Below are 22,174 nucleotides of genomic sequence, written 5' to 3'. Positions count from 1 at the left end.
TGTGATGTCCTTAGGTTACTTAGGTTTAAGTAGTTCTAAGTTCTAGGGGACTGATGACCTCAGAAGTTAAGTCCCATAGTGGTCAGAGACATTTGAACCGTTTTGAATAACGTCCATTTGTGATGCTGCAGCTGAAATAATTATTGTACCGAGGAATGTGTAAGCAAACGGACTCGCCAAATTTAGACACTGTACTTGAGTCTGAGAATTTGCCCAAACAATAAATTTGAACAAAATAAGGTAGTCTACCCAATTAGGCAACGGATACGTCGCAGAAAAGTAACAACGCAGAACTACTGTTTAACTTACGGGTATTACGTAAATTGTACGATAAATGTGCTATAAACTATGAATAAATTTAGATTTATCTACATAGTAAGAAATATATGAACAAATGAATCTGAAAGAGACCCATGAGGTTCTTCCTCTTCAACCGACATAGTTAAGTGTGCGAACAGATGCAACAATGCACGGTAGACAATACAGATTTCAGATTCGCTCTCATAGCAATGCCTAACTCACTCCGCTCATCAAACTTGTACCTTTTATAAACCTCTGTTTACAGTTCATGCCGTTGATCCCCATAACGTACACATTTCACGCGCTAAACACGTATAGCTCAGTAATGCTGAATACGCTAGAACAGCAACGCTGATAATTTTTCCGCCGCCGCAGACGAACAACAACGTAGATTGCACATGATAAAACACAGAAATAAATTACATAACATAATGCAAGCAATAGTTATTTTATGTAAACTTTCCACGTTAGTGAAAACTTACGTTCGTTTAACAGTAATCGTCAGCGCTTTCACGTAAACCATTACACTGTTTATTTTTATTTGTTTAGCAGATCACATTATGGCCTTCAGGTCCTCTCTTATATCGGACCGGTGTTTTCCAGGTACAGGATTTTTAAATCATAGTTATTTAAGATATTAAATTAATTTTAATAGAACGAACAGAAATATAATGGCATTAATACGAGGGAGTGCATAAAAGTATTGCTTAGGTATTTTTTGCTCTGTTCTCATTATCGGTTGATGTCTTACAGTTCATGTACAATATTCGATCGACTTTCCCGCTACGCTGACGCAAGTTCAGCATTCTGCCGCACACGTGAGATGACCGGTGTGTAATATAGTCAGTACGTGAAAAATAACTCATTGTAATCCAGTCTCACGAGTTCGAAGAGCGCCTTCTCCTTCAGTATGACGATACAAGACCACGCATGACCGCTGCGACACGTACAACAGTTCAACACCTTGGCTTCTCTGTCATCGATCGTCATCCTTGCAGAGACGACATTGCCCCATTCGATTTTTATCTGTTTCCAGGACTTAAAAAAACATCTTCACTTTGATAGTGATGAAGCGGTGCAAGCAGAGGTAAGGTTGTGGCTCCGTCAACGAAGTCAAAAATTTTGCAATGACGGTATCAACGAACTGATGTCCTCGGAAGAAATATGTTCGTCGCCGAGTGACTATAATGAGAAAAAGATATGTAGACATGAAAAATAAAGGTGTAGAATGTTAATGAAACTTGTTATATTTAAAAGGCTTTGAGAGTTTTGACATAAAATTTTCGGAAGCTTTAATGTTCAGCACTCCCTCACAGAAGTCTTGAATTTTATGACAGTGTGAATAATAGTACCAATTGAAAACTAACAGTTTTAATGCCAGCGATAGTACAGTTACGTCGCCATGTGCCGAGGGATAGAGAATGATTAAAATTCACCATCTGAATCTTCTATGGATCCCAGTGGTCCATTGTGGGATGTAATGATCGTATGGCAGCCGATCTTGGTAGATACACTAATGCATTAATGCGGAACCTAATTGTGCTGTCAAAAACTGGTTCCTGTTTTGGAAACTAGAAGCAAATCTCCCGCTGTACAAAGTTTGTAAGATAGTGTGACATCCACTCTGTTATTTCACAAGCCATAACGTGAGTGACCACTATGGCTGTCGAGAGGAAAGACCATGCTCTGTTGGTGAAGTATTTTTATGTGAGCGGCAGCAATTACAATGCGGCATTGAGAGAGTACCGCTGATTGGAAGGTCTGAGGAGATCCCGATCTCATTATATGGTTTAAAGAAGATGACATTGAAATTCTAAAACAAGGGTGAGACTGGAGTGGCACCTCGAAGAGGAAGGCGTCCTATCCCGATGGAAATCAACTGACCGTGCTGCACGTGTCCAAGGTAGTGCTAGCGCTCGCGCAGCGTCACAAGAATTGTTCGTCCAACGGTCAACAGTATGGAAAACTTTGTGGTCTGTATTACACTGGTACCCATAGAAGACTCAGATGGTGCAGCAACTGAAGCCTCATGATCCGCAGCAACGATGTTGTGAGTTTGCTCTTCGGTTTCTGGCATGGATCAAAGTTATTGACATGTCGCCGGCCAATTCTATGGAGTGACGAGGCACATTCTACACTACAGAGTACAGTGAACACACAGAACTACCGAATTTGGGTTATTGTTAAATTGTGAGTTGTGCACGAAGAGCCATTGCACTCGCTGTATGGAGTGGATATGCAAGCACCTTTGTTCCCGGTCCCTTCTTATTTTCTAGAATACACCCAGAGGGCCTGTCAGGAGCAACGTGACTGCTGCTTGTTATCGAGACCTGTTTGTACAGTGAGTGATTCCTGCTTCGGAAGAGCGCAACTGTGAAGAAACCACTGTTTCCATGAAATGTGGGGCAGCACCTCATGTCGCTCGGCCAGTGACAGATCTGCTTAATGCAGCTTGCCACGAATGTGCTACCCCCAGAGGTTTTCCAGAAGCGTGGCCCGCAACAGCAGCTGATCTCAGTGTGACTTTTGGCTCTGGGAATATCTAGAGTTGGTTTGGTCTTGGCTCTGAAAGTCAGTATACACGAACACGTTCAGATTCCACCGGAACCGGTGCGTGTCTGGTGCTCATACTGAACAAATTGTGTAAGCGACGGTTAATAATATAACCATCATTATGCCTTTCTCATTTGTTTGACCTTCTCTGCTCACGCCACGTTCTTAAACCACTGCACATGGAAACTTTTGTAAACCCTCGTCGACAGATTTGTAAAGGCCTCGTCGCTACTGCTGTGGAGGCCGAGTTGCCATTGCTGTTACGGTAGGCCGAGTTTGTGACTTCGTGAAACGGATTCTGGTGCAGTACACCGCTAACACAATTTCTCCCTGCCAGTATTACACAGTTCTGCCCAAGGGTCATCTAACAAGATAGTAGAACGAAGCTTCTAGAACACTCCAAGAAATTAGGAACAAAGTCACACAAATGAGTAAAAAGGTTACATATCTCTGTGAATTGTTGGCTATTGGAGTCTGCAACACTGCATGTAACATAAAACAAAAAAGGCTCTCAATGACTAAGTGCGAATAATCGTAGGTAAACTTCACCGTACGTAACAAATGCATGCATTTCTGTCTTCAAAGTGCCGTCCGTTGTCTGTCCGTTGTCTTCTGGTCATTGGCGGATTGTATTAGGCCGGCCACTGGCAGAGACGAAGTCGATATCTTCATCCTCAGCGCCGCTCGTTGCGCTGGTGGGTCTCGCGCGAGTGACGAGTCTCTACGGTAGTGGCACCAGCTCGCATCTTTGCACCTGCGGTGCTTTTGCCCTGGCTATGTCTTGTTCGGACGACACAGTAGAAACATTTCTACGAGTATCTTCTTTCTTGCGTTCACAGCGCCACATTTGCACCTGGTGGCCAAAACTGGAACTAATTTTTTTTTTTTTTTTTCCAGTGTCAATCGTTTCACGTTAACTCATTAGAGTATCTACGAAGTTTCGCTGCCGTATGATAATTACAGCCCACACCGGACCTCCGTGAGCAACTGCAGTTTGATTATAACCACCCAGTACGAATTGAAATCCAGGCCACTGTGTTTTTCTCTGCTCTGATATTCCCGTGTCACTAACCTTTACGTTGCACTATTTACATACGAGGTGCGACAATAAAGTAATGAGACTGATGTGAAAAAAAAATGTTGCTTACCGTTTTTGTCAAATTTAGTGTTGTCTCCTTCAAATTAGTTCCCTTCTGATTGCACACACTTTTTCCAGCGCTTCTGCCATTGACGGTAACATTTCTGGAAGTCATATTCTGTCATATCCTCCAAGACCCTCTTCACAGCTTTTTGGACATCTTGTGTTGTTTGAAAATGATGTCCCTTGACCGCCATTTTGACTCTTGGAAACAGAAAAAAGTCTCATGGAGCGATATTTGGTGAATAAGGTGGCTTTGGTGGTACGTAAAATTTGTTTTGAGGTTAAAATTTGCTGTACTGACAGAGCTGTGTGGGATGGCACATTATCGTGAGCAGAATCCAATTATCAGCAATGTTGGCACGGACACGAAGAACTCTTTTACGAAGTCTTTCTAAAATTTCTCTGTAGTAATATTGGTTAACTGTTTGTCCAGGAGGAACCCACTCTTTATGAACAATTCCCTTGGAATCAAAGAAGCACACAAGCATGCACTTCACTTTTGACTTTGCCATGCGAGCTTTTTTTGGCCTGAGAACCATTGCGAACTTTGGCGTTTTGTCTCTGGATCGTACTGAAAAAACCAACTTTCATCACCAGTGATAACACGGCTCAACAATTCTGGATTGATTTCCGTTTGCTCTAACAGATCGGCTGCCACATTTCTCCGTGTTTCTCGCTGTTGTGATGTGAGATTTTTTTTGGACCATTTTTGCACAAATCTTTCTCATGCCGAGACCTTCAGTTATTATTAGACGAACCGTTTCTCAATTGATGTTCAGTTCTTCTGCAATCATTTTCACGGATAATCTTCAATCAGATCGTACGAGTTCACGCACCCAGGCCAAGTTGACATCCGTCCGTGAGGTTGATGGTCGTCCACTGCGGTCTTCAACATTCGTTCTGCCTTTACTAAACATTTTATGCCAACGAAAAACTTGAGCTCTTGACATAACCTCCTCTCCAAAAACGTTCTGAAGCTTACGATATGTTGCGGTCACGTTTTCACCCAATTTGACGCAAAAATAAATGGCGTATCGTTGTGCTATATAATTTGGTTCCATTTCCGTGACGAGAGACACAAACACGTGTTAACTTATTACTGCACAACTCACAACTGAGCAGTTGCATTGATGTGCTGCTTGGACAAGAAGTAGCTTAAAGACCAAGGTCAAAGACATTGTGCCTACACAAGCCTGCAGAGTTGCCACATCTTGAAAAGAAAATCAGTCTCATTACTTTATTGTCGCACCTCGTATATTGGCGAATTCTCCCCAGAAATGTAAGATGTTAAGCAAATAACTCGATCAATTTTTCTTTGAGTTCTTCTTGTTATTCCAATAGGCTTTCATTCTTTCCGTAAAGACTTGTTTATGCTCATCCGACCACTTTGGTCTGTACTGTTTTGCTCTGATATAACTTCCCATTTGTCTACTTTGTGTCTGAAGGTGTCTCTTTCTAGAATGTTGGTTGATCTTATGTTTGCATTATTTAAGTCCTTTCGAATTTCATCTAGCCAAGGTGTGGAATTCTTAAGTGAGGCTACATAATCCATTATTCTCTTCGTCTGTCGATTTTTTGGTAGTTGGCTGAGATGACCAAAGAATTTCATTCACCTTTTCCTAATATCAATTTAGATATTTGAAAACTTTTCTGTTGTTTTAATTGATTGTAGCCTATAACCGTCTTGGGTACGTCTTCCTCCTAGAATTTTCCTAATGATCTCCCTCTTTTCTTTTCTGATGTCTGAAAGTTGTTGTTTTCTGTTAAAGGTTGGTGTATCACTTGCGTAGAGGATTGCTAGTTCTATGGCAGTATTGTAGTGTCGAATATTTGCCCTCTTGGCACTGATTTTTTGTTGTAGAGGTTTCGCGTTAACCCTAATCTTTTTTTTAATTTTTTGGAGGCGATGTTGCTCTGAGATTTTTTTAATACCTGTCGTTCGATGAAATCTCCATATATAAGTTAGGAAAGAAAACGGCCTGTGCCTGGAATTAAAAATAGTATTTTCGAGGCCTCATAATGAAGAGCATTTAATTGCAGCTGAGGCAATTTCTAGGATCAAAAGAGGGAAGGAAGGTTAGCGTTCAATGTCCCGTCGACGAAGACGTCTATTGAGACGGAGCACAAGCTCTGTCTAGAAGAAACGAGAGGCAGTAAACTGACAGTGGCCAAAAATCTGATAACCCATAGCTGAGTGGCCGAAATACACTACTGGCCATTAAAATCGCTACACCACGAAGATGACGTGCTACAGACGCGAAATTTAACCGACAGGAAGAAGATGCTGTGATATGCAAATGATTAGCTTTTCAGGTTGGCGCCGGTGGCGACACCTATAACGTGCTGACATAAGGAAAGTTTCCAACCGATTTCTCATACACAAACAGCAGTTGACCGGCGTTGCCTGGTGAAACGTTGTTGTGATGACTCGTGTAAGGAGGAGAAATGCGTACCATCACGTTTCCGTCTTTGATGAAGATCGGATTATAACCTATCGTGAATGCGGTTTATCGTATCGCGACATTACTGCTCGCGTTGGTCGAGATCCAATGACTGTTAGCAGAATATGGAATCGGTGGGTTCAGGAGGACAATACGGAACGCCGTGCTGGATCCCAATGGCCTCGTATCACTAGCAGTCGAGATGACAGGCATCTTATCCGCATGGCTGTAACGGATCGTGCAGCCACGTCTCGATCCCTGAGTCAACTGATGGGGACGTTTGCAAGACAACAACCATCTGCATGAACAGTTCGACGACGTTTGCAGCAGCATGGACTATCAGCTCGGAGACCATGGCTGCGGTTACACTTGACGCTGCATCACAGACAGGAGCGCCTGCGATGGTGTACTCAACGACGAACCTGGGTGCACGAACGGCAAAACGTTATTTCTTCGGATGAATCCAGGTTCTGTTTACAGCATCATGATGGTCGCATCCGTGTTTGATGACATCGCGGTGAACGCACATTGGAAGCGTGTATTCGTCATCGCCATACTGGCGTATCACCCGGCGTGATGGTATGGAGTGCCATTGGTTACACGTCTCGGTCACCTCTTGTTCGCATTGACGGCACTTTGAACAGTGGACGTTACATTTCAGATGTGTTACGACCCGTGGCTCTGCCCTTCATTCGATCCCTGTGAAACCCTACATTTTAGCAGGATAATGCACTACCGGATGTTGCAGGTCCTGTGCGGGCCTTACTGGATACAGAAAATGTTCGACCGCTGCCCTGGTCACCACATTCTCCAGATCTCCCACCAATTGAAAACGACTGGTCAATACGCCAGTCACTACTCTTGATGAACTGTGGCATCGTGTTGAAGCTGCATGGGCAGCTGTACCTGTACACGCCATCCAAGCTCTGTTTGACTCAATGCCCAGGCGTATCAAGGCCGTTATTACGGCCAGAGGTGGTTGTTCTGGGTACTGATTTCCCAGGATCTATGCACCCAAATTGCGTGAAAATGTAATCACACGTCAGTTCTAGTATAATATATTTTTCCAATGAATACCCGTTTATCATCTTCATTTCTTCTGCGTGTAGCAATTTTAATGGCCAGTAGTGGAGGATGTGAATCTTGCTCCTCGAGAACGCGACTGCAGTGGGTCAGCCGTTGCCCCGTGTCGGCCCGTAATTCACCAGCTAGCGTAACAGCAGCAGATGAACTCGTCGACCGTGCGAACGTAAACAGGTAGGCGGTGCGTGGGGGAAGACAGGCGCGTAAAAACTGGTAGGCTGCTGGTGGGCTGGAGCGACGCCCGGCAGCGGTGTGGGTCGCTGCAGCAGTAACAGAGGCGTCGCCAGCCATGAAGGCCGCGCTCGTAACGAGTGTCCTCCTACTGCTGCTGCTGCTGGTACTGCAGGCGCCTGCGGAGGAGCCCGACAATTGGGAGCGCCGCGAAGGTGAGTCCCAGACAACAGATGTACGGCGGGAACTCTGTCCGGGCTTACTGTTTTCCAGACTGCTATGAAAAACGGAGCAGTGCTCTTCACGTACAACACCCTAAGAGCCACGGAAGGAGGTAAGGTGCCCGATTTTACGTTTCAAGACATTCTGAAGGCTTTCGTTGAGTGACAAGCCTGTGTCTACTAAACGAAATACATCAGTGCAGTTTGTCCAGCTACACTGGACTGGCAGTTTCTTCACAAAAAGAGTAGAGCTGGTATTTTAGTCATCCTGTGGCATGCATACTAAAATATGCCATCTAAATTAACATCATAACGTCACAAATATGCAGGGTGGTCCATTCATCGTGACCGGGCCAAATATATCACGAAATAAGCATCAAACGAAAAAACTACAAAGCATGAAACTTGTCTAGCTTGAAGGGGGAAACCAGACGGCGCTATGGTTGGCCCGCTAGATGGCGCTGCCATAGGTCAAACAGATATCAACTGCGTTTTTTTAAATAGGAACCCCCATTTTTATTACATATTCGTGTAGTACGTAATGAAATATGAATGTTTCAGTTGGATCACTTTTTTCGCTTTATGATAGATGGCGCTGTAATAGTCACAAACATATTGCTCTCAATTTTAGACGAACAGTTGGTAACATATAGGTTTTTTAAATTAAAATTCAGAACGTAGGTAGGTTTGAACATTTTATTTCAGTTGTTCCAATGTGATACATGTACCTTTGTGAACTTGTCATTTCTGAGAACGCATGCTGTTACAGCGTGATTACCTGTAAATACAGCATTAATGCAATAAATGATCAAAATGATGTCCGTCAACCTCAATGCATTTGCCACTGCGCTGACGCATGTTGACAGGCGTTGTCGGTGGATCACGATAGCAAATATCCTTCAAATTTACTCACAGAAAGAAATCTGGGGACGTCAGATCCGGTGAACGTGCGGGCCATGGTATGGTGCTTCGACGACCAATCCACCTGTCATGGCCGGCAGGTGTGGCCTGCGGTTCTAGGCGCTTCAGTCTGGAACCGCATGACCGCTACGGTCGCTGGTTCGAATCCTGCCTCGGGCATGGATGTGTGTGATGTCCTTAGGCTAGTTAGGTTTAGTTAGTTCTAAGTTCTAGGCGACTGATGACGTCAGAAGTGAAGTCGCATAGTGCTCAGAGCCATTTGAACCATTTGAACCACCTGTCATGAAATACGCTATTCAATACCGCTTCAACCGCACTCGAGCTATGTGTCGGACATCCATCATGTTGCAAGTACATCGCCATTCTGTCATTCAGTGAAACATCTTGTAGTAACATCGGTAGAACATTACGTAGGAAATCAGCATACATTGCACCATTTAGATTGCCATCGAGAAAATGGGGGCAATTATCCTTCCTTCCATAATGCCGCACCATACAATAACCCGCCAAGGTCGCTGATGTTCCACTTATCGGAACCATCGTGGATTTTCCGTTGCCCAATAGTGCATATTATGCCGGTTTACGTTACCGCTGTTGGTGAATGACGCTCCGTCGCTAAATAGAACGCGTGCAAAAAATCTGACATCATCCCGTAATTTCTATTGTGCCCGGTGGCATAACTGTACACGACATTCAAAGTCGTCGCCATGCAATTCCTGATGCATAGAAATATGGTACGGGTGCGATCGATGTTGATGTAGCATTCTCAACGCCGACGTTTTTGAGATTCCCGATTCTCGCGCAGTTTGTCTGCTACTGATGTGCGGATTAGCCGCGACAGCAGCTAAAACATCTACTTGGGCATCATCATTTGTTTCAGGTCGTGGTTGACGTTTCACATGTGGCTGAACACTTCCTGTTTCCTTAAATAACGTAACTATCCAGCGAACGGTCCGGACACTTGGATGATGTCGTCCAGGATACCGAGCAGCATGCATAGCACACGCCCATTGGGCATTTTGATCACAATAGCCATACATCAACACTATATCGACCTTTTCCGCAATTGGTAAACGGTCCATTTTAACACGGGTGATGTATCACGAAGCAAATACCATCCGCACTGGAGGAATGTTACGTGATACCACGTACTTAAACGTTTGTGACTATTACAGCGCCATCCATCACTAATCGAAAAAAGTGGTCCAACAAAAACATTCTATTTCTTTACGTACTAGACGAATATGTAATAATAAATGGGGGTTCCTATGTAAAAAAACGCAGTTGATATCCGTTTGACCTAAGGCAGCGCCATCTAGCGGGCCAACCATAGCGCCACTGGTTTCTCCCTTCAAGCTAGACGAGTTTCGTTCTTTGTACTTTTTTCGTTTGATGCTTATTTCGTGAGATCTTTGGCCCGGTCACTATCAATGGACCACCCTGTAGACGTGTAAAACATAAAAAGTATATAACTGACAATCGATAATAATAATGAAAATTACCACCAATTTAGCAGCTGGACATGAGAATTGTTAATGTTGTTGTTGTTGTGGTATTCAGTCCTGAGACTGGTTTGATGCAGCTCTCCACTCTATCCTGTGCAAGCTTCTTCATCTCCCAGTACCTACTGCAACCTACATCCTTCTGAATCTGCTCAGTGTATTTATCTCTTGGTCTCACTCTCCGATTTTTACCCTCCACGCTGCCCACCAATACTAAATTTGTGATCCCTTGATGCCTCAGAACATGTCCTACCAACCGATCCCTTCTTCTAGTCAAGTTGTGCCACAAACTCCTCTTCTCCCCAATCCTATACAGTACCTCCTCATTAGTTATGTGATCTACCCGTCTAATCTTCAGCATTCTTCTGTAGCACCACATTTCGAAAGCTTCTATTCTCTTCTTGTCCAAACTAGTTATCGTCCATGTTTCACTTCCATACATGGCTACACTTCATACATATGCTATCAGAAACGACTTCCTGACACTTAAATCTATACCCGAAGTTAACAAATTTCTCTTCTTCAGAAACGCTTTCCTTGCCATTGCCAGTCTACATTTTATATCCTCACTACTTCGACCATCATCAGTTATTTTACTCCCTAAATAGCAAAACTCCTTTACTACTTTAAGTGTCTTATTTCCTAATCTAATTCCCTCAGCATCACCCGATTTAATTTGACTACATTCCATTATCCTCGTTTTGCTTTTGTTGATGTTCATCTTATATCCTCCTTTCAAGACACAGTCCATTCCGTTCAACTGCTCTTCCAAGTCCTTTGCTGTCTCTGACAGAATTACAATGTCATCGGCGAACCTCAAAGTTTTTACTTCTTCTCCATGAATTTTAATACCTACTCCGAATTTTTCTTTTGTTTCCTTTACTGCTTGCTCAATATACGGATTGAATAACATCGGGGAGAGGCTACAACCCTGTCTCACTCCTTTCCCAACCACTGCTTCCCTTTCATGCCCCTCGACTCTTATAACTGCCATCTGGTTTCTGTACAAATTGTAAGTAGCCTTTCGCTCCCTGTATTTTACCCCTGCCACCTTCAGAATTTGAAAGAGAGTATTCCAGTTAACATTGTCAAAAGCTTTCTCTAAGTCTACAAATGCTAGAAACGTAGGTTTACCTTTTCTTAATCTTTCTTCTAAGATAAGTCGTAAGGTTAGTATTGCCTCACGTGTTCCAACATTTCTATGGAATCTAAACTGATCTTTCCCGAGGTCCGCTTCTACCAGTTTTTCCATTCGTCTGTAAAGAATTCGCGTTAGTATTTTGCAGCTGTGACTTATTAAACTCTTAGTTCGGTAATTTTCACATCTGTCAACACCTGCTTTCTTTGGGATTGGAATTATTACATTCTTCTTGAAGTCTGAGGGTATTTCGCCTGTCTCATACATCTTGCTCACCAGATGGTAGAGTTTTGTCATGACCGGCTCTCCCAAGGCCATCAGTAGTTCTAATGGAATGTTGTCTACTCCCGGGGCCTTGTTTCAACTCAGGTCTTTCAGTGCTCTGTCAAACTCTTCACGCAGTATCTTATCTCCCATTTCGTCTTCATCTACATCCTCTTCCATTTCCATAATATTGTCCTCAAGTACATCGCCCTTGTATAGACCCTCTATATACTCCTTCCACCTTTCTGCCTTCCCTTCTTTGCTTAGAACTGGGTTGCCATCTGAGATCTTGATATTCATACAAGTGGTTCTCTTCTCTCCAAAGGTCTCTTTAATTTTCCTGTAGGCAGTATCTATCTTACCCCTAGTGAGACAAGCCTCTACATCCTTACATTTGTCCTCTAGCCACCCCTGCTTAGCCATTTTGCACTTCCTGTCGATCTCATTTTTGAGACGTTTGTATTCCTTTTTGCCTGCTTCATTTACTGCGTTTTTATATTTTCTCCTTTCATCAGTTAAATTCAATATTTCTTCTGTTACCCAAGGATTTCTGCTAGCCCTCGTCTTTTTACCTACTTGATCCTCTGCTGGCTTCACTACTTCATCCCTCACAGCTACCCATTCTTCTTCTACTGTATTTCTTTCCTTCATTCCTGTCAATTGTTCCCTTATGCTCTCCCTGAAACTCTCTATAACCTCTGGTTCTTTCAGTTTATCCAGGTCCCATCTCCTTAAATTCCCACCTTTTTACAGCTTCTTCAGTTTCAATCTGCAGTTCATAACCAATAGATTGTGGTCATAATCCACATCTGCCCCTGGAAATGTCTTACAGTTTAAAACCTGGTTCCTAAATCTCTGTCTTACCATTACATAATCTATCTGATACCTTTTAGTATCTCCAGGATTCTTCCATGTATACAACCTTCTTTTATGATTCTTGAACCAAGTGTTAGCTATGATTAAGTTATGCTCTGTGCAAAATTCTACCAGACGGCTTCCTCTTTCATTTCTTCCCCCCAATCCATATTCACGTACTATGTTTCCTTCTCTCCCTTTTCCTACTGACGAATGCCAGTCACCCATGACTATTACATTTTCGTCTCCCTTCACTACCTGAATAATTTCTTTTATCTCGTCATACATTTCACCTATTTCTTCATCATCTGCAGAGCTAGTTGGCATATAAACTTGTACTACTGTAGTAGGCATGGGCTTTGTGTCTATCTTGGCCACAATAATGCGTTCACTATGCTGTTTGTAGTAGCTAACCCGCACTCCTATTTTTTTTATTCATTATTAAACCTACTCCTGCATTACCCCTATTTGATTTTGTATTTATAACCCTGTAATCACCTGACCAAAAGTCTTGTTCCTCCTGCCACCGAACTTCACTAATTCCCACTATATCTAACTTTAACCTATCCATTTTCCTTTTTAAATTTTCTAGCCTACCTGCCCGATTAAGTGATCTGACATTCCACGCTCCGATCCGTAGAATGCCAGTTTTCTTTCTCCTGATAACGACGTCCTCTTGAGTAGTCCCCGCCCGGAGATCCGAATGGGGGACTATTTTACCTCCGGAATATTTTACCCAAGAGGACGCCATCATCATTTATCATACAGTAAAGCTGCATGTCCTCGGGAAAAATTACGGCTGTAGTTTCCCCTTGCTTTCAGCCGTTCGCAGTACCAGCACAGCAAGGCCGTTTTGGTTAATGTTACAAGGCCGGATCAGTCAATCATCCAGACTGTTGCCCCTGCAACTACTGAAAAGGCTGCTGCCCCTCTTCAGGAACCACATGTTTGTCTGGCCTCTCAACAGATACCCCTCCGTTGTGGTTGCACCTACGGTACGGCCATCTGTATCGCTGAGGCACGCAAGCCTCCCCGCCAACGGCCAGGTCCATGGTACATGGGGGGATTCTTATGTTTGTTAGCATAAATCATGTTTGTCGTCCTTACATTGCTTACCTCCTTGAGCTGCTTTTGCATAGCATTCGAGATGATCGATTCAAAGCTTGTTGTAAAGAGCAATCAAAAAGTTTCCGTTTGATGACGTTGCTGCAACGTATTTGCAAAGCGGCGCGACACCGATGCGAGTATACAGGGTGTTACAAAAAGGTACGGCCAAACTTTCAGGAAACATTCCACATACACAAAAAGAAAGAAAATCTGTTATGTGGACGTGTGTCCGGAAACGCTTAGTTTCCATGTTAGAGCTCATTTTATTACTTCTCTTCAAATCACATTAATCATGGAATGGAAACACACAGCAGCAGATCGTACCAGCGTGACTTTAAACACTTTGTTACAGGAAATGTTCAAAATGTCCTTCCTTAGCGAGGATACATGCATCCACCCTCCGTCGCATGGAATCCCTGATGCGCTGATGCGGCCCTGGAGAATGGCGTATTGTATCACAGCCGTCCACAATACGAGCACGAAGAGTCTCTACATTTGGTACCGGTGTTGCGTAGACAAGAGCTTTCAAATGCCCCCATAAACGAAAGTCAAGAGGGTTGAGGCCAGGAGAGCGTGGAGGCCATGGAATTGGTCCGCCTCTACCAATCCATCGGTCACCGAATATGTTGTTGAGAAGCGTACGAACACTTCGACTGAAATGTGCAGGAGCTCCATCGTGCATGAACCACATGTTGTGTCGTACTTGTAAAGGCACATGTTCTAGCAGCACAGGTAGAGTATCCCGTATGAAATCATGATAACGTGCTCCATTGAGCGTAGGTGGAAGAACATGGGGCCCAATCAAGACATCACCAACAATGCCTGCCCAAACGTTCACAGAAAATCTGTGTTGATGACTTGATTGCACAATTGCGTGCGGATTCTCTTCAGCTCACACATGTTGAGTGTGAAAATTTACAATTTGATCACGTTGGAATGAAGCCTCATCCGTAAAGATAACAATTGCACGGAAATGAGGATTGACACATTGTTGGATGAACCATTCGCAGAAGTGTACCCGTGGAGGCCAATCAGCTGCTGATAGTGCCTGCACACGCTGTACATGGTACGGAAACAACTGGTTCTCCCGTAGCACTCTCCATACAGTGACGTGGTCAACTTTACCTTGTACAGCAGCAACTTCTCTGACGCTGGCATTAGTATTATCGTCAACTGCACGAATAATTGCTTCACCATTGCAGGTGTCGTCGTTCTAGGTCTTCCCCAGTCGCGAGTCATAGGCTGGAATGTTCCGTGCTCCCTAAGACGCCGATCAATTGCTTCGAACGTTTTCCTGTCGGCACACCTTCGTTCTGGAAATCTGTCTCGATACAAACGTACCGCGCCACGGGTATTGCCCCGTGCTAATCCGTACATCAAATGGGCATCTGCCAACTCCGCATTTGTAAACATTGCACTGACTGCAAAACCACGTTCGTGGTGAACACTAACCTGTTGATGCTACGTACTGATGTGCTTGATGCTAGTACCATAGAGCAATGAGTCGCATGTCAACACAAGCACCGAAGTCAACATTACCTTCCTTCAACTGGGCCGCCGGCCGAAGTGGCCGTGCGGTTAAAGGCGCTGCAGTCTGGAACCGCAAGGCCGCTACGGTCGCAGGTTCGAATCCTGCCTCGGTCATGGATGTTTGTGTTGTCCTTAGGTTAGTTAGGTTTAAGTAGTTCTAAGTTCTAGGGGACTAATGACCTCAGCAGTTGAGTCCCATAGTGCTCAGAGCCATTTGAACCATTTTGAACCTAAACTTGCCACTATTCTCCAGGTAGAATGGCATACAGTACCTGCATTGGGCCAACTGGTGGTGAATCGAGGAATACAGTACATACTGACGAAACTAAAATGAGCTCTAACATGGAAATTAAGCGTTTCCGGACATAGGTCCACATAACATATTTTCTTTATTTGTGTGTGGGGAATGCTTCCTGAAAGTTTGGCCGTACCTCTTTGTAACACCCTGTATAAGCACCGACATTTAGGCAAGGGTTTACTGTGGCATTCGCGTCTTTCCGACGTGCGTGCGGTAAATTCGGGAACATGAATTATGGCGACGTTATTACCAAATGCGTCCAGACAGAACAGACGTGCTCTTAAACATTTCTTGGCTGCCGAAGGAAAACGCTGGTATACATCCACTACGGAGTGAAGAACATCTAACGGTCAGCATGTCTGTCGACAACCACTGTTGTGGAATGGTGCGCCACCTTCCTTGGTGGTCGCTATTCGACACATGACGCCGGTCGATCTGGAAGGCCAGCCTCATCCATTATACCAAATCAAGTGGGAGACACTTGAGCACTGTCCCTATAGTCCTGATCTCTCCCCACGCGATGATCGCGCTTCGGTCCCTTAAAAAAGATCTTGAAGGGTCGACAGTTCTTCTCGAACGAGGATGTGCAGCAGGCAGCTACGGATTTATTCACGCAACAGAACACGGTGTTTTATCCAACGGGTATCTTCAACCTGGTGAGTCCATGGAATGATTGCGTCAATGTTTATGGCGATTTTTCCCTGATTTGGATACGGATTCCAGACCGTACGGTCTTTGAATGGAAATTTTTGGATTGCCCCTAGTATTTGAGCCCAATGCCACAACAAGAACTACTAAATATACGGCTGTCTTTGTTAATAAATGACAATAACACTAAATCTAGGGTCAACTCTCAAGATATTTTTCGATGCGTTATGTTTCATGTTTTGTTGCTGAGGATTAGACACATTCATTTTGAAGGTAGTGCTGTACCATAGCAGTATAAGACGTTGTTCGCGATGGGTACAATATGACTGCCGTCCAACTCCCGGCAAGCTGGCCGTAAGAGCCACAGCATCTGTAATAGCCGCGTACCAGAGGTTGCTCTCTCTCTCACTCTCTCTCTCTCTCTCTCTCTCTCTCTCTCTCTTTGCGATGCCCACAACTGACATTGATACCCAACAACACAGAAAACAGAGTTCTAAACCTCCAAAAATTACTAAATAATCAAGAGTTTAGCTTTCATATACTATTTGTTTATCACAAATGGTGCTTAGGATCCCTAGGTGCGGCTTCAGTTCAATTGTTAAATGAAGTTGGCCCACAGACAGAAATTTCGCTTCTACCCCGTTCTGGTGGTGATATTTTGATTTCCTACGGTCTCAACCCAACGTTGATACGAATTACCCCAGGCGGTGCACCCTGGGAAACACTTGCCCTTTGAGCAGCCAGAAACAAATTATTTTTCTCAGGCACTCATTCGACTGTGAAATACTAATTGATAAATGTGCACTACATGTAAAACTAAGAGTAATGTTTCATTCTATTATATCCTATATCTCTCTCTCTAACACATTCGCATTATCTCTTGTTGAGGATTGTGTGAGTACTACGAGGTGCATTCAAGTTCTAAGGCCTCCGATTTTTTTTCTAATTAACTACTCACCCGAAATCGATGAAACTGGCGTTACTTTTCGACGTAATCGCCCTGCAGACATACACATTTTTCACAACGCTGACGCCATGATTCCATGGCAGCGGCGAAGGCTTCTTTAGGAGTCTGTTTTGACCACTGGAAAATCGCTGAGACAATAGCAGCACGGCTGGTGAATGTGCGGCCACGGAGAGTGTCTTTCATTGTTGGAAAAAGCCAAAGTCACTAGGAGCCAGGTCAGGTGAGTAGGGAGCATGAGGAATCACTTCAAAGTTGTTATCACGAAGAAAGTGTTGCGTAACGTTAGCTCGATGTGCGGTTGCGTTGTCTCGGTGAAACAGCACACGCGCAGCCCTTCCCGGACGTTTTTGTTGTAGTGCAGGAAGGAATTTGTTCTTCAAAACATTTTCGTAGGATGCACCTGTTACCGTAGTGCCCTTTGGAACGCAATGGGTAAGGATTACGCCCTCGCTGTCCCAGAACATGGACACCATCATTTTTTCAGCACTGGCGGTTACCCGAAATTTTTTTGGTGGTGGTGAATCTGTGTGCTTCCATTGAGCTGACTGGCACTTTGTTTCTGGATTGAAAAATGGCGTCCACGTCTCATCCATTGTCACAACCGACGAAAAGAAAGTCCCATTCAGGCTGTCGTTGCGCGTCAACATTGCTCGGCAATATGCCACACGAGCAGCCGTGTGGTCGTCCCTCAGCATTCGTGACACCCACCTGGATGACACTTTTCGCATTTTCAGGTCGTCATGCAGGATTGTGTGCACAGAACCCACAGAAATGCCAACTCTGGAGGCGATCTGTTCAACAGTCATTCGGCGATCCCCCAAAACAATTCTCTCCACTTTCTCGATCATGTCGTCAGACCGGCTTGTGCGAGCCCGAGGTTGTTTCGGTTTGTTGTCACACGATGTTCTGCCTTCATTAAACTGTCGCACCCACGAACGCACTTTCGACACATCCATAACTCCATCACCACATGTCTCCTTCAACTGTCGATGAATTTCAATTGGTTTCACACCACGCAAATTCAGAAAACGAATGATTGTACGCTGTTCAAGTAAGGAAAACGTCGCCATTTTAAGTATTTAAAACAGTTCTCATTCTCGCCGCTGGCGGTAAAATTCCATCCGCCGTACGCTGCTGCCATCTCTGGGACGTATTGACAATGAACGCGGCCTCGTTTTAAAACGATGCGCATGTTTCTATCTCTTTCCAGTCCAGAGAAAAGAAAATCGGAGGCCTTAGAACTTGAATGCACCTCCGTCCGTATATCACGTTTTAACGTTCAAAAGAAAAATGTTTTGGCTGCATCAGTAACGTCCCCATCATCCACGTACTGCTTCCCGCAGAGTGGATCCCGCACTGGGCCTGACAGATGGATGGTGCGAGATGCGGGCTGTAGGGTAGACAGGAAAGAACAGTCCAGTGAAGTTTTGTGAGCGCCTCTCGGCTGCGCAGACTTGTGTGAGAACTTGCGTTGTTGTGGAGAAGACGAAGCTCGTTTGCATTTATATGACACCAAACAGACTGAAGTTGTTTCTTCAGTTTTCTGAGGATAGCACAATATACTTCCGAGCTGATCATTCAATGATGAGTGAGGAAATCAAGTAGAATAGCCCCTTCAGAGTCCCTCAAGACTGTCGCCATGACTTAACCGTCCATCACCTCGAATGAGAGTGTCCGCACTTCTGAACATTGCAAGAGTCACAGGTGTGTGCGGCAGGCCGGAACGCGAGAGATCGGAAAGGTTTGCCCAACGACTCACCGTGCTTTTGTTAACTACCAGGTCTGCGTAGACATTCTGCAAGCATCTATGAATATCTGCGACGCTCTGGTTTTCCACCAAAAGTAACTCAGTGACAGCTCTCTGCTTAGAACGCACTTCCGTTTCGTACGCCATTTTGAAGGCTACTTACAGCGCCGCCGGCTGTGGGAACTTCATGAAATTATAGGGCAGAAAAACTATAGGGGCTGAAGTGGGAATATTCCACGAAGTTAAACAACAAATTCTTCATTTTTTTCAAACTACCCACATAATAAAGATTAATTCTTCTAAACATTAAGACCTCTATGCGCAATTGATTAAATCAGAATTGCACATGTAACATTTTGGTATCCAATTTAAGGCTGAATATAGAATTTGCAATCCAGATTTTACAAACTGATGTTCATAATGAGCTCCCTTTTCTCGTTGCTGTTTCAGTGTGTACTCCTGGCGATACGATGACGAAAGACTGCAACGATTGTTTCTGCATCGACAGGGGACAATGGATGTGCACTCTCAGGAAATGCGGCAAGCAGAAAAGACGTAAGCGAATCTCCGTCATCAACTGACACAGCATCGTGCCTGGCTTAGAATTATCGCAGCATGACTTCTGAAGCTCCAGCACAATTTTCAGTATGAATCCTCACTCTGCAGGGGAGTGTGGGCTGATTCCAAACCTCCTGGCGCATTAAAACTGCATGCCACTCTACGAATCGAACACGGAACCTTTGAGATCCACAGGAAAGGGCTCCACCGGCTGAGCTATCCAAGTATGAATCTCCATCCGCCCTCACAAATTTACAGGGTTGAAAATTCATTATGAAAACGATCCCCACGGCTGTGGCTATGCCATACCTCCGCGATATCCTTTCTTCCACGACAGCTAGTCCCATAAGGTTGCAGGAGAACTTCTGTGATGTTTGGATGGTAGGAAGTGAGGTACTGCCGTAAGCAAGACGGTAAAGGCTGGTCGTGAGTCGTTTTTGGGTAGCTCACCGGCAGCACAGTAGCTCAGCGTGTTCTGTCGTGGGACTGGCCACCCCTTGCCGTAAAAAAAAATTGAGTTCTCATCGAGAGAACTTTACATATTTAATGCGATACCCGCAAAGAACCACTGACGATATAACGGCGAGGAAACAGATCGGAAAGAAACCTCGGTAGAAAATTTGTCCGCTGAAGGAGAAGGTTCCATGCTCGAGTCCTGGTTCTGCACAGTTTTAATGTGCCAGCAAGTTCCCAACAAAGTTTTCTTTGTTTGTATCACACAATACTACATAACTGAATAATAGATCATTCAATTCTAGATTGTTTATGATGTTAGTGACGTTATTGCACAACGGATATTATTTATTTGTTCTATTCACCTTTCCAGGTAGACCTCTTGGTCACTCAGTTCAGCTACTAATAGTACAGGTTTGAAAATGTCGACTCGGCTGTCTTTACGATGATTTCTCTAATAGAGTCGGTCTGATAATAGAGCTATATATCAGACCGACTCTATTAGAGAGGAGTCTCTGTGTGGACTACAGTGTGAATGTTACCACAATCTTCTTGAATCGTCTGTATCTAAAGATGGTTTCCAAGGTCATGCTGGTCTCGCGGTTCTAGGCGCTCAGTCCGGAACCGTGCGACTGATACGGTCGCAGGTTCGAATCCTGCCTCGGGCATGGATGTGTGTGATGTCCTTAGGTTTGTTAGGTTTAAGTAGTTCTAAGTTCTAGAGGACTGATGACCTAAGATGTTAAGTCCCATAGTGTTTAGAACCATTTGAACCACGGTCATGCTACAATGTGAGATGCTGGATGTGTTCCACAGTTGATTTGGACAGCCATATGGACGTCCGAGGATGGTGTTCTACGACTCCTAAATTACTACATTATGTAAATCTGGACATCTTAAATAAAAAAGACCGAGTAGAATATTTAAAATACTATATGTATTACAACAGACGTTCTTACATGAGACTTGTAACAATGTTCGTCTGACTACCTAGCTTATTTACCAAGAGATGAAATGTGTTGCACTAATCGAAAGTTCACATCAGAATGAGAAGCATTATTATTTGCTACGTACTGAACTGATTAAACATCTTTGATGTAAGGTTTCACGTAGATGGCCTAAATCTTCTTTTTCCTGGAGTGAGACACTTTCAGAAGCACTTAAAAGAGTTTCTGCTAGCGCTAGTATAATAATATTATTTGCTGATTTCAGCGATCGAAGAATATTTTGTTCACAAAATATTTCGAAATAATAGCACGCTGGTTGGATGATAGCAGTTGTCCTAAACTTTCTACAGGCTAACTTCAGCAGCTTACGTGCGTTAATAACTTTAGAACCATCATAAATTTTTGGATACTATCTGCTCCACTTGGGCAACTTTTGTATCACTGTTTTTGAAATTTACACGCTCTTTCTATCAAGTGACTTTATGTCTTATAAAAGTTATTTTTTGGATTCACTGAATTTTTTAAATTGAGTTTAAATGTAGTCACTAATATAAAGCTATTTTGATTACCATATGTTCTAAAATATGGCATAAGCACAAATAAATTACTAGTTCTGCCTTGAATACATTGACTTATTTATGCTTTCATGTTCTCGCTTCCCACGCCCGGGTTCCCGGGTTCGATTCCCGGCGGGGTCAGGGATTTTCTCTGCCTCGTGATGGCTGGGTGTTGTGTGCTGTCCTTAGGTTAGTTAGGTTTAAGTAGTTCTAAGTTCTAGGGGACTGATGACCATTGATGTTAAGTCCCATAGTGCTCAGAGCCATTTGAACCATTTTTTTTTGCTTTCATGTTATGCATTATATCAAGAACATGCAATCGATTTAGGAACACGTAAAATAAGAGTAACTCCAAAGTTGTGGATAATGAATCTAATTGTATCTGAAATATTCCCGAACAAATTTAAACTTTATTTACTAGCATACATTTGAATATTTTAATTAACTTGTTAACGATGGTTACCAGAATAAAAATTTTCTTTCTTCACAACAAATGTTTGTGAAGGTAACTAAATGTCGTCTGTTTATGGTGTACGTATTTTTGTTGATTGTACGTCATGAATATTCAGCTTACAGTACTGTACTACACAGCAGAGCACACAGACAAGTATTTATAACTAATGTTCAGTTGTAAATTCCTTCCCTTCTGCCGCTTAGCAGATAAAGATCGACATGCACCTTAAATGTTTTTGGGACGTAGAACATGACAACAGCCGTGTAATGACGTGCTCCTAACGTGTATAATCCGGTGTCCGTTCCTGATATTAATGTC

The 22,174-nt window shown here is 43.7% G+C and overlaps 1 long non-coding RNA gene across 1 annotated transcript in view; it reads left to right on the top strand.

Annotated features, from left to right (window-relative positions):
- The first annotated feature begins 7,785 nt into the window (after positions 1–7,785).
- Positions 7,786–22,174, top strand: part of LOC124711852 — a 72,846-nt gene continuing 58,457 nt past the window's right edge. Inside the window, exons 1-2 of the long non-coding RNA XR_007005534.1 lie at positions 7,786–7,904; positions 19,338–19,442. This is a non-coding gene — a long non-coding RNA (uncharacterized LOC124711852). The remainder of the gene's footprint in view (positions 7,905–19,337; positions 19,443–22,174) is intronic.

The sequence above is a fragment of the Schistocerca piceifrons genome, chromosome 8 (genome assembly GCF_021461385.2).
Source record: "Schistocerca piceifrons isolate TAMUIC-IGC-003096 chromosome 8, iqSchPice1.1, whole genome shotgun sequence".
In the NCBI taxonomy this organism is placed as follows: domain Eukaryota; kingdom Metazoa; phylum Arthropoda; class Insecta; order Orthoptera; family Acrididae; genus Schistocerca; species Schistocerca piceifrons.
The sequence above is the reverse complement of the archived record's forward strand: the minus strand, read 5'-3'. Positions and strand labels throughout refer to the sequence as shown.